An 11,176-nucleotide genomic window follows, 5' to 3' on the forward strand; every position below is an offset into this window, starting at 1 on the left:
TCGACCAGCCGTCGCGGCCCTCTGTCCCGTCGCGGCCCGAGGGGATCTCCGAGTGGATCCCCTCCCCCCACGAGGTCGACCAGCCGCCGCGGCCCCAGTGGATCCCTCCCCCCAACGAGGTCGACCAGCCGTCGCGGCCCTCTGTCCCGTCGCGGCCCGGGTGGATCTCCGAGTGGATCCCCCCCCCCCCACCGAGGTCGACCAGCCGTCGCGGCCCTCTGTCCCGTCGGGGCCCGAGGGGATCTCCGAGTGGATCCCCCCCCCACGAGGTCGACCAGCCGTCGCGGCCCTCTGTCCCGTCGCGGCCCGAGGGGATCTCCGAGTGGATCCCCCCCCCCCCACCGAGGTCGACCAGCCGTCGCGGCCCTCTGTCCCGTCGGGGCCCGAGGGGATCTCCGAGTGGATCCCCCCCCCACGAGGTCGACCAGCCGTCGCGGCCCTCTGTCCCGTCGCGGCCCGAGGGGATCTCCGAGTGGATCCGCTCCCCCCACGAGGTCGACCAGCCGCCGCGGCCCCAGTGGATCCCCCCCCCCCAACGAGGTCGACCAGCCGTCGCGGCCCTCTGTCCCGTCGCGGCCCGAGGGGATCTCCGAGTGGATCCGCTCCCCCCACGAGGTCGACCAGCCGCCGCGGCCCCAGTGGATCCCCCCCCCCAACGAGGTCGACCAGCCGTCGCGGCCCTCTGTCCCGTCGCGGCCCGAGGGGATCTCCGAGTGGATCCCCTCCCCCCACGAGGTCGTCCAGCCGCCGCGGCCCTCTCGCCCTCTCGCCCTCTCGCTCCCTGTGTCCTTACGGGATCCCCGAGTGGATCCCCCCCGTGAGGTCGACCAGCCGTCGCGGCTCTCTCTCTCTGTGTCTCTCTCATCGCGTCCCGAGTGGATCTCCCAGTGGATCCCCCCCCCACAACGCGTTCGACCAGCTGTCGCGGCCCTCTCAGCTGCCCGCGGCCCGAGGGATTGTACTCCGTGTGCCTATGCGGCTTACCTGGCCTCCTGTGGCCCCAAGGATCTCTAGTTGACCGGGCGTCCTTGGTTATTGGATGATCTGGGTTGCTTCACGTCATGTAGGGATTTTTAGTTTGCATGCTTGGCTTAAGTATGTCTGTCTTTGTCTGTCTTTGTCTGTCTTTGTCTGTCTGTCTGTCTGTCTGTCTGTCTGTCTGTCTGTCTCTCTCTCTCTCTCTCTCTCTCTCTCTCTCTCTCTCTCTCTCTCTCTCTCTCTGTATGCGGTGTCTGTACGCATGCGTGTCCGTGTCTATGGACTTTTCTTTCTTCGGGCGGGTAGGCGTCATTTGGCTTATTTGATTTTTTTTTTTAACTTTTCTTCCCCGTGTTCCACGGTACCATCGTGTTTATCTATTCTACATGTGGAGATCCCAGTCCCGTCCCACCGCCCTTACCCCTGACAACCTCAAGTTTGTAATCTGTCGGTCTGTTTCTGTATTGTTCGTTCGTTCGTTCGTTCGTTCGTTCGTTCGTGTTTTTTTTTTGGAAATCTGTTCACCTAGGACTATAACTGTTTGTACGAAACAGATAGTAATAGAATCTCAAGCCCATCCTACCGAGAACAAAACGTTTCAAAGAGAAAGAAAGGAAGGAGAAGGGGGAAAAATAAAAGTCTCTCTATTTTCTTGCTTCCCTCTGTCACTCCTGATGGTTTAGATGTCTTCTTTTACAATTTTGTGTTTATTCTGTTTGGAATGAACGGTAGTGATCACCTTTCCGGGGATGAGTGTCTCATGTTTGTACCGTCCTGCTTCTTCTCTATTTAGAGTAGACCTGTGGATGTTTCTTTTCGCATGGGTTGAGTGTTGCAAAACTCTTTTAGTTTTTGCTTGTCTGTGAAGTTCTTTACCTCTCCTTCTATTCTAAAGGATAGCTTTGCTGGATAGAGTATCCTAGGCTGCATTGTTTTGTTTTGTTTTGTTTTGTTTTGTTTTGTTTTGTTTTGTTTTGTTTTGTGTTTCATTCAGGAATTTCAATAGATCTTGCCACTCCCTTCTGGCCTGACGTGTTTGTGGAGAGAAATCCGCTGAGAGCCTTATGGGGGTTCCCTTGGAACTCACTCTTTGTTTTTCTCTTGCCTAAAGGCATTTAGGATCATTGCTTTCTCCTTGACTCTGACCATCTGGATTAGGATAGGTCTCGGTGTGGGTCTGTTTGAGTTCTCCCTGTTTGGCACCCTCTGAGCCTCCTGGACTTGGATATCGGATTCCTTCCTTAGAGCTGGGAAATTGTCAGTCATGCTTTCTTCAAATACCTTTTCGACCCCCTTGCTTCTTCCTTCCCCTTCTGGAACCCCTATTGTGCGTAGATGGGCACGCTTTCGATGGTCCCGTAGGTCCCTGAGATTGTTTTCGTTGTTCTTTATTTGTTTTTCTCTCAGCTGTTCTGATTGGGTTCTTTCTGTTGTCCTGTCTTCTGGGCCACTTATTCGCTCCTCGGCGTGATCTAGCCTCCTTTGGACAGCCTTTAGACCACTTCTCATGTCAGCCAATGAGCTGACCAGTTCTCCTTGACTCTTCTTTAGAGCTTCGATTTCGTTTTTGACGTACAGTATACATCTAAACACTATCACTTGGAGTTCCTTCGGTACTTGGATCTCTCCTTTTTTGAAATCTTGATCTAGCAGGCCATCCGTGTCTATTTTGTGGATCGTGCTTTCAGGGAATTTCTCTGGCTCTTTTCATTGGGAGTGGTTCCTCTGCTTCCTCATGCTGCTCCTATCTCTCTGGCACTGTGGCTTAAGGAGTATCAGTTATCTATTGTGGTCCTTAAGGAGTTTAGGTATTTATCTAAAGCCTATAGAGGAATAAAACTTTAAAAGGGGGGGAGAGGGGGGGAGAGAGAGAGAGAGAGAGAGAGAGAGAGAGAGAGAGACAGAGAGAGAGAGACAGAGAGAGAGAGACAGAGAGAGAGAGACAGAGAGAGAGAGAGAGGGAGAGGGAGATAGAGGGAGATGGAGAGGGGGATAGGGGGAGAGAGAGAGACAGAGACAGAGACGGTGGGAGGGGGAGGGGGGTGGGGGAGCCGGATTTTAAAAGAATGGAGGAAAAAAAGGTTTGAAAACAGTGTACAAGCAATAATAGAAGAGCAAGTGGAAGCAGAAGAGCGATCGAGTTGAGACGTCTTCTAAAAGCCTTTAAAAAATAGAAAAGATCAGAAAATAAAACACAATTGTTTCAAAAGTAAATTTTTAAAAGGTAATCGGAAATAGAACAGATTTTAACAAGAGATAAAACACAGGATTTGAAAAGGAGGGAGAAAGAAAAGGTTTGAAGACACTGTGTAATCAATAATAGAAGAGTAAGTGGAAGCAGAAGAGCGATCGAGTTGAGACGTCTTTTAATAACCTTAATAAAAAGGAGAAAAAAAAATCGAGAAACGATATCTGAAACCTGTAAATAATCAATAACAGGAGATCTAAACCAAGAGAAGAGAAAAAGGAAAGGGGGTGGATGTTTAAAAATAAGAAGAATAAAAAGATTTTCAAGGAAACATTTAAAAGGGATTAAAACCGTCAACGTAGACGACTGTTCAAAAGTCAAGGTTAAAAAGGTAACAGAAGGTAAAACCGATAGAAGAGAGATTAAAAAAGAGAAAGGAAAAGGAAAAAAAAAGGGGGGTGGGGGGAAGGACGTGTTCCCGGCACCGCGGTCGGATGCTGCGTTCCTCCCGGGAAGGAGGGTGGCTGGCTGGCCGCCCGCCCTCTCCCGGCCCCGGTCGTTCCGCTGCTCTGTGCGGCTGTGTGCTCCGACTCGGGTCGGCGGCGCTCCTCTCCGTAGGTGGGCTCGGGGAAGACCGTGGAACCGCCCCGCCCCTAGCTGCGTCCCCAAACTCGGCTCCTTCTTAGTCATGGTGGCGCGAGTTCTCTGAGGTACCGGGGCAGAAATATCCTATCTGCCTCGGGCTGTAAACGAATCTCAGTCCTGCCTAGAAGGCTGCGGAGCCCCCGGGTGCGGATTCGAGTCTCGGCCCCGCCCCCGCCCGCATGCTGCACGCCAGAGGCTATGGCGGCTGTGGCTGCGTCCCGCCTCTCTTCTCGCGAGAAGCGCCGGTGATGGCGCCGCGGATCTGAGGAGACGGAGGCTACGGCGCCCCTCCCCCCAGGGCACACCGGCCGTGTTGCTTTGCCTTTCTTTTCCCGTCATGGACGGGGGGGGGGGCGGGTTGTTCTGCTCTGTATCCCCTCCCGGCCGCCGCCCTGGTCCTCCGCCCGGCTCGTGCGGCCTGTCCCGGCCCCTGGCTGCCGGCCTGCGACTCGGGCTGGGTGTCGCGGGGACCCTCTGTGCCCGTTTCACTTGGATCGGTCGGTCAAGGGGTGCTCTGGGTAGATCTGAGGCTCGGGGGCGCCCCCTCCGTCCCGTCGGCCTCTCCGTTGGAGAGGGGCAGTTTTGGCGAACGAGCCCTATTCCTCCTCTGCCGCTCCCTCCCCGCGGGACCGGTCCCTCCCGCACTGTTTTGCTTTTTACTCTTTCTTTTCTCCTTTTCTCCTACCAGATTTTGGGCGTCTTTGTCTTTCGAAGAGGGCGGTGTTCTGTCGGAGTTCCGCAGGTGCTCCGATTGGCCGAGTGGGTCCGTCGATGTGAGTTTTGGTGTATTTGTGGGAGAGGGTGAGCTACGAGTGTCCTTCTACTCCGCCGTCTTGCTTCTCCGCGGGTTATTTTTGAAGAGTAGGTGCTGGGGATTGAACCCTGGGCCTTTATTTTTTGCATGCTAAGCACGAGCTGTACTGCTGGATCTCTAGGCCCTCCCCACCGCAACACCCCTCCCCCCCTTTCCCACCGCCTCCATAGTACTCGATGAATCTCCTGACTAGATATCTATGCTTCCTTGGAATGGGGCCGTCCGTTTCTTCATCGGATGGATGGACGTCTGTGGATTCGTCTCGTTTCTCTCCACTGCGGTGGGTGGCATCGGGGCCTGGGGTGGGGTTGAGTGGCGTGGGCTGGGAACTGTTCTTCACGTGTAGAGGTGGAGCGGAGCGATGAGGATGGTGACTTTTTCCCCCGAGTGCTCACGCCGGGTGATGGAGGCCTGTGGTCTCACTTGGAAGAGGACTCGGGTGACTGGAACAGAGCCCGTGTGGGGTCGTTGTGGAGGGAGGAACTCCACCCCCCAGCCCCAGCCCCAGCCCCGGCACTTGTACCTCATCGAGGGACGGTCGGCCGAAAACAAATGAAAGCTGTCAGAGGTGGGGGTGGGGGTGGGGGTGAAGGGGTGGGTGTGTGTGTGTGTGTGTGTGTGTGTGTGTGTGTGTGTGTGTGTGTGTGTGTCCCCGTTCCCCGTACCACAGTCCCTGGTCGAGGCCCCCCGAGCGGAGAAACGCACGCCAGGCCGTCCGTGCTCCTGGTTGTCCGGCCGCGTGTCCCCGCCGCCCAGAGATCCCGAACCGTCCCGCTCGCTCCCCTGCCGGGTGCCGTGTGCCACCTGCCTGTCGGCCGGGCGCTATTTTAGACACTGCGAAGAAGTCGGCCGGACGGCCGGGCCGGGCCGGGCCGGGCCGAGCCGAGCCGAGCCGAGCCGAGCCGAGCCGAGCACGTCCAGGCCGAGGTGGGTGGTGCTGGGTTCAGAGGAGTGGGGTACAAGCGGGAGGCGGGCGTCGATGGAGGGGAGGGGGAGGGGGAGGGGAGCAGGGATGACGATGGGCTGGGGGGCTTGGCGTGTGGGGTGGGGGTGGGAGGGATGGTAGCCATCCTATGACTTTCTCTCCTCACCCCGCCTTTGGCAAGTCTGTTAGAGTGACGAGGTTGTGCTGGTTTCTGGCTGGTGCACACCACAGTGATTGTGTTCTTCTTTTTCCTGGTCTTTTTCAGGAACCCTCGTCCCGAGGGACTGAATCTAGTGCCCTGTGCTGCGCGGTACGACCTAGGGGTCGAATCTGCCAGGAGAGGTCTTACAAGGATCTGGAGGATCCTGGAAAACTGCTACCATCCGGAATCCTACATGGATATTCAAGATCTTGCGGATGGATGGACGGACGGAAGACGGATCGAATGGAGGCCCCGCCCCATCCCCTGGACCCCTTGGCCCAGGAGGATCGTGATGGGTCTGGAAAGGACTCTTCCGACGAGGGTCTCGGGATGGACTTTCTCGGTCCGCGGAAGGTGTTTCTGCACAAAGAGGAAGAGAGGGGCGTTCTCGGCCGGAGAGCCCGAACCGCCTCCTTTCAGGGATCCGCTCCAGTCTGGGTCGGGGTCGGGGTCAGAACGCGACCACCGACGGCTCCCCTCCCTCGTCTTGGCGCTCCAACTTGGGAAACCCTCCTCCCTGCCCCCTCACCCATCTTCTCGTCAGCCTGCCTCCAGCTTCCCCGTGCCAACTACCTCTCTCATGCTGCCGGACTTTCCTCCCCCTTGGGCCGCCAGGAAGCTCTCCCACTCCTCCACGTGCTTTGGCTTGGAATCCCTGACAAACACAAGCGGTGCTGGAGGGCGGGGCCGGGGGCAGTGGCAGAAGGACTCCCTTCATCTTATGGGAGCGACTTTTATCTCCATAGGTGGCGATTGAGAAAACACATAAAATCACTCAGAAGAATACCCATGTGTAGTCTCCCTGACCTAGATCCGTGTCTGTCTGTCTGTCTGTCTCTCTCTCTCTGTCTCTCTCTCCATTTCGCTATTCTGTGTGTGTGTGTGTGTGTGTGTGTGTGTGTGTGCCTTTCTGTCTGTCTCCCTTGTCTCTCTTTCCTCTCCTCTCCCCTCCTCTCCTCTTCCCTGTTCTCCCCTCCCTTCCCCCCTCACCCCTCCGCTCCTCTCTTCTCCCCTCCCCTCCACTCCTCTCCTCTCCCCTCGCCTCCTCTCACTTCCCCTTCCCTCCCCTCTTTTCCCTCCTCTCCTTTCCTGTCCTCTCCCCTTTTATCCCTCCTCTCCTCTGCTCGCTCTCGCGCTCGCTCTCTCTCTCTCTCTCTCTCTCTCTCTCTCTCTCTCTCTCCTCTCTCCCCCCTTCCCTTCCCTCCCTCCTCCCTAACCCCCCAACCCCTACCTTCACAGGGCCTCATAGATTGCAATCGGTTTCCATGAAATGTGATGAAGAGGGAATGAAGTTTAGAATGATATCCCCATGCCATCGAAACCTTCTTCCCCAGGGACAGCGAGTTATTTGTGGTTGTGTTTGTTTTTGTTTTTCTTGTTGTTGTTTTGGGGTGCAACGAGGGCACAGGAGGCGTTGGGAGTGAGGGTGATGTTTCTCTTTCTGTCTGTCTCCTCCTTAGGAAGGATTTTAAGAGGAGGGAGGACTCACAGAAATCTACCATCTCGTCTCGTACTGCAGCTGTGTTTGAGCTTCCTATACGATCTGGGCGGAACACTCCCCACCCTCACCTCAAGCCGCCATCGCCGCCCCCTCAGCCCCCACCACCCCCGTCCAGTCCCGCGCTTGGGGTGGTGGTTGGGCATGGGGGGATGTTGGCGGGGTGGTCGTTGGTGGGGGTTGGGGTGGTGGAGGAAACCAGAAAACAGACCACTGTGGCACGTGGCTGACTGGGGCTTCAGGGTGAAGGAGGATGAATAAAATGGCCGGAATTAGGCTAACGGATTGCTTCGTTTTTGGGCGGGGGGGGGGGGGAGAGGAGGGGAGGATCATTAGGTCATTCATTCATTCATTTGCTTGGGGGGGGGTGTCATTCGGTTTCTTATGCTCGCCCTTAAAACGGTCGACTCTTCTGACTGACCGGTTGCTGCTCACGGTTCCAGGCCCGTTGTTGAAACTGGAAGCTATCGATCTTACTGTTTCTACTGTATTTCAGTCATTGCAAGTCATCATCGTGCTGGGTCTCTGAGTCCTTCTCCGAGGAGAAGGTCGGTCGGTCACGGGACTACTGACCTGACAAAATAGCCTGAGTGACCAAGAAGGCCACACCTTGAGTGCTTATGAGATAATGAGATCTAACCGCCAGCCTCTATAGAATGGGTCACCTGGGAGGCATCGTGACACCATGCTGAGTCTTCTGATGAGAAAACGATTCTGTGGATGGTGATCGATGCTTGATTGTTTGAGCTATGGCTCTAGAACCACCCCACCCACTCCATCCCCAAGGTGGGTACACAGTTTTGAAGACGCTAGCCTGCTGTGAATCCCCTTTGCCCGGCAGAGCGATAAAATGACCTCTTTTCTTCTAAGCTCCAAGGCCTTGTCTCTGGATTCTTGGGCTCATCGGGGACGGGGGCCGATCTTTCGGCAACAAGCGTGCTTCAGAAACAACGGATGCCCGAGAAGGACACTCTGCCTCTCCCTCTTCTTCCGGGCCTGAAATGGGGAGGAAAAAATATCGCTTCCCCTGGAAGCCGGAGTCCAGAGCCCGCCATCCGGAGGGACTTCTGGCTTGGCCTTCTCCTGGGGTGGGGGGAGGGCACGCCACCGCACGTGTTCTTTGTCAACTCCCCGTTTCTCTCTTCTCGAGTTATCTCTTTGGGAAGGCTCCCACACTGGATGAAAACAGACAGACAGGCTGGTATCTCTCCCTACCCCACCCTTCGCCCCCCAAATGACTGAACTTCTGTCCCATCAAAATCACCACTTGTTTTCCAACGTGGCTTTCTTGGATCCTGGAGGACTGACATCAACTTAGAGCCAAGATGGGCACAGAACTGAAGGACCTTCTCGGCTGGCCTAAGAAGTCTGTCATCGTGATGTGGGAGGTATTCTTCGAGGGACCTATCTGACTAAGTGCTTGACGGCCTTTTGGACTTTGAACCAACTTGGAGATAGGAACTAGGATGAGAGGGCCCCCGAAATAGCTCAGCAAACTCTTCTCCACCCTTAGAAGAGAGACAGACAGATAGACAGACAGACAGAGAAAGAGAGAGAGAGAGAGAGAGAGAGAGAGACAGACAGACAGACAGACAGACAGACAGACAGACAGACAGTGTGTGTGTGTGTGTGTGTGTGTGTGTGTGTGTGTGTGTGTGTCTGTCTGTCTGTCTGTCTGCCTGCCTGCCTGCCTGTCTGTCTGACGGTCTGTCGGTCTGTCTGCCTGCTTATTGTAGGAACTCTCTGTCAATGGAAGTATAGTTGACTTACAATGTTGTGTTCATTTATGACGTACGGCATAGTGATTCACTTATTCACACACACACACACACACACACACACACACACACGTATACTTTTTCAGGATAGGTTATTACAAGCTATTGAACATAGTTCCCTGTGCTAGACAGTAGGACCTACTTGTGTACCTAGTTTGTATAGGGTGGTTTATATCTGCTAATCCCAAACTCCTGATTTATCCCTCCGCCTTACCCCGTTCCTCCACCCTACCCTGTCCCCTGTGTTAACCATCGGTTTCTTTTCCATGTCTGCGAGTCCAGTCTGTTTCTGTTTTGTAAATAGGTTCCTCGGAGTCTTTTTAAAATGGAGTTATTTATGTATGGATGGGTGTCTTGACTTACTTTCAGATCCCACCTAGAAGTGATGGCATAGGATATCTGTCTTTCCCTGGGTGACTGACTTCACTAAAACTATGGAACGCTTCACGCATGGGCGTGTGTCGCCCACGTTCAGGGGCCGTGCTGATCTTCTCTGGATGGTTCCCATGTTAGTCTATGTGCTGTGGCAGCAAGCGCTTTCCTTAGGGTTTTTGTCTCAACCTGAAAGCCAGCCCGGAGACTGAAGGTCTTCTAGTTGCCTCCACTATCTGCCTAGGACCCTCTCCACGAATGTTTCCCATTTTCTCTCACCCTTTTGCCTTGGCATCATTGAGTACGAAAACGCTCCGTCTCCTGAAGCCCTGCAGACGGAAGCTGGACAACGGGAGGTAAACGTCAGAGAAATGGCCACAACAGCTCCTGTGGAAACCATCCTCGGGCCTGTTTTCGGGGGAGCCGCTCAGAGAGTTGAGCCGAACACCCCAGGACATCATCAGAGGCATTTCAAACTGCTCGAGCCGTTTCGATGACCCCGATGTGTGGAAATCTCCTACCAGACTGACCCCCTACTCCCGGCCCTGAATCTGGTTTCTCATCTGCTCCGACGATTCACCTTTGTGCTGTACTTTGGTTGTCCACACAAGTGCCTCTTAGGCGATACCTGACTGCTTGCTCCCTAGGCCTAGCTTCAGAAGCCCATCGACACCACCGCCTCCTGAGACGAGATACTACAACTGTTTCCTTGAACAGACCTGTTCTCAGAACTAAGAAACTGGGTCCATGAAACGCAGGCCCCCTAGGAAACCATTCCCTCCCTCCTGCCCCCAGACCGCACGCACGCACGCACGCACGGACGCACACGCACACGCACAGTCAACAGCCCAGCTTTTAATGTGTAAAACTTCCAGGGAAGTTACAGAATAGGGAAATGTTGGGGTCCAGAGTAGGCTGCCCCAAAATGCAAGTGCCCGATGGATTATGCTGAATGAAAGGGACTTCACAAGTGGCCAAGGGGGAGGGTATAGGTCAGTGGTAGAGTGTGTGCTTAGCAAGCAAGCACAAGGTCTTGGGTTAAATCCCCAGTACCTCCGGTCAAAAATAAATGCATAAAATCGAATTCCTCTCCCCGCCCGCCCCCCAAAGTATACACTGCTGTATGTCAACTGTGTCTCAATAAAACTGGAAGGAAAAAAAGGAAAAAAAAAAAAAAAAAAGCATGATTTAACAAAAGAAAGAAACAAACAAAGAAAGAACTGCCCGAGGCAAGAGGAACACTCTGTCCCTCCTTTCTGCCTCCCTTCAAGCAGGGGAAAAAGAATTTTTTTTTTTTTTAAAGTCTCCCATCCCAGAGGAATCTATCAAGTCAGAGGTCTGCTTCCATGCCCTTCCATGATTCTCAAACGGTTTAGTGGGGTTTACCCAGGTTAGGAAAAGGAGGGGACTCCTTTGGCCTGAGACCAGGCGAGATTCTCCCCCCTCCCTCCCGCCTCCCTCCGTGCAGTTGGGACGGGGTGGCCTAAGGGTGGGGAAATTGAAACCAAAAAACAAAAGCCGTTCAACGGAGAGGAGCCGGAGGCCAAGTCAAAGGCTCTGACCTGAGCACAGAGCTTTCTGCATTTGAATGAAGCGATTGAAAGAGGCCCTGCCGAATGGATCCTCCTGACGTCCCCGCCCCCGCTTCCAGGAGACAGTCCAGTCGATTTAGGACCCGATTTGGGACCGATCGGTGGAGGAGGCCTGGGCGGCGGCGGCAGTGGCGGCGGCGGCGGCGGCGGCGGCGGCGGCGGCGGCGGCGGCGGAAGCAGCGGC

The 11,176-nt window shown here is 54.8% G+C and overlaps 1 non-coding gene across 1 annotated transcript; it reads right to left on the minus strand.

Annotated features, from left to right (window-relative positions):
* Positions 1–9,456: 9,456 nt before the first annotated feature.
* LOC140693626 (U6 spliceosomal RNA) lies at positions 9,457–9,565 on the minus strand. The gene has a single exon (XR_012069376.1). It is a non-coding gene; the product is annotated as a U6 spliceosomal RNA (small nuclear RNA).
* Between the last annotated feature and the right edge of the window lie 1,611 nt (positions 9,566–11,176).

Source organism: Vicugna pacos, unplaced genomic scaffold, assembly GCF_048564905.1.
Source record: "Vicugna pacos unplaced genomic scaffold, VicPac4 scaffold_19, whole genome shotgun sequence".
In the NCBI taxonomy this organism is placed as follows: Eukaryota; Metazoa; Chordata; class Mammalia; order Artiodactyla; family Camelidae; genus Vicugna; species Vicugna pacos.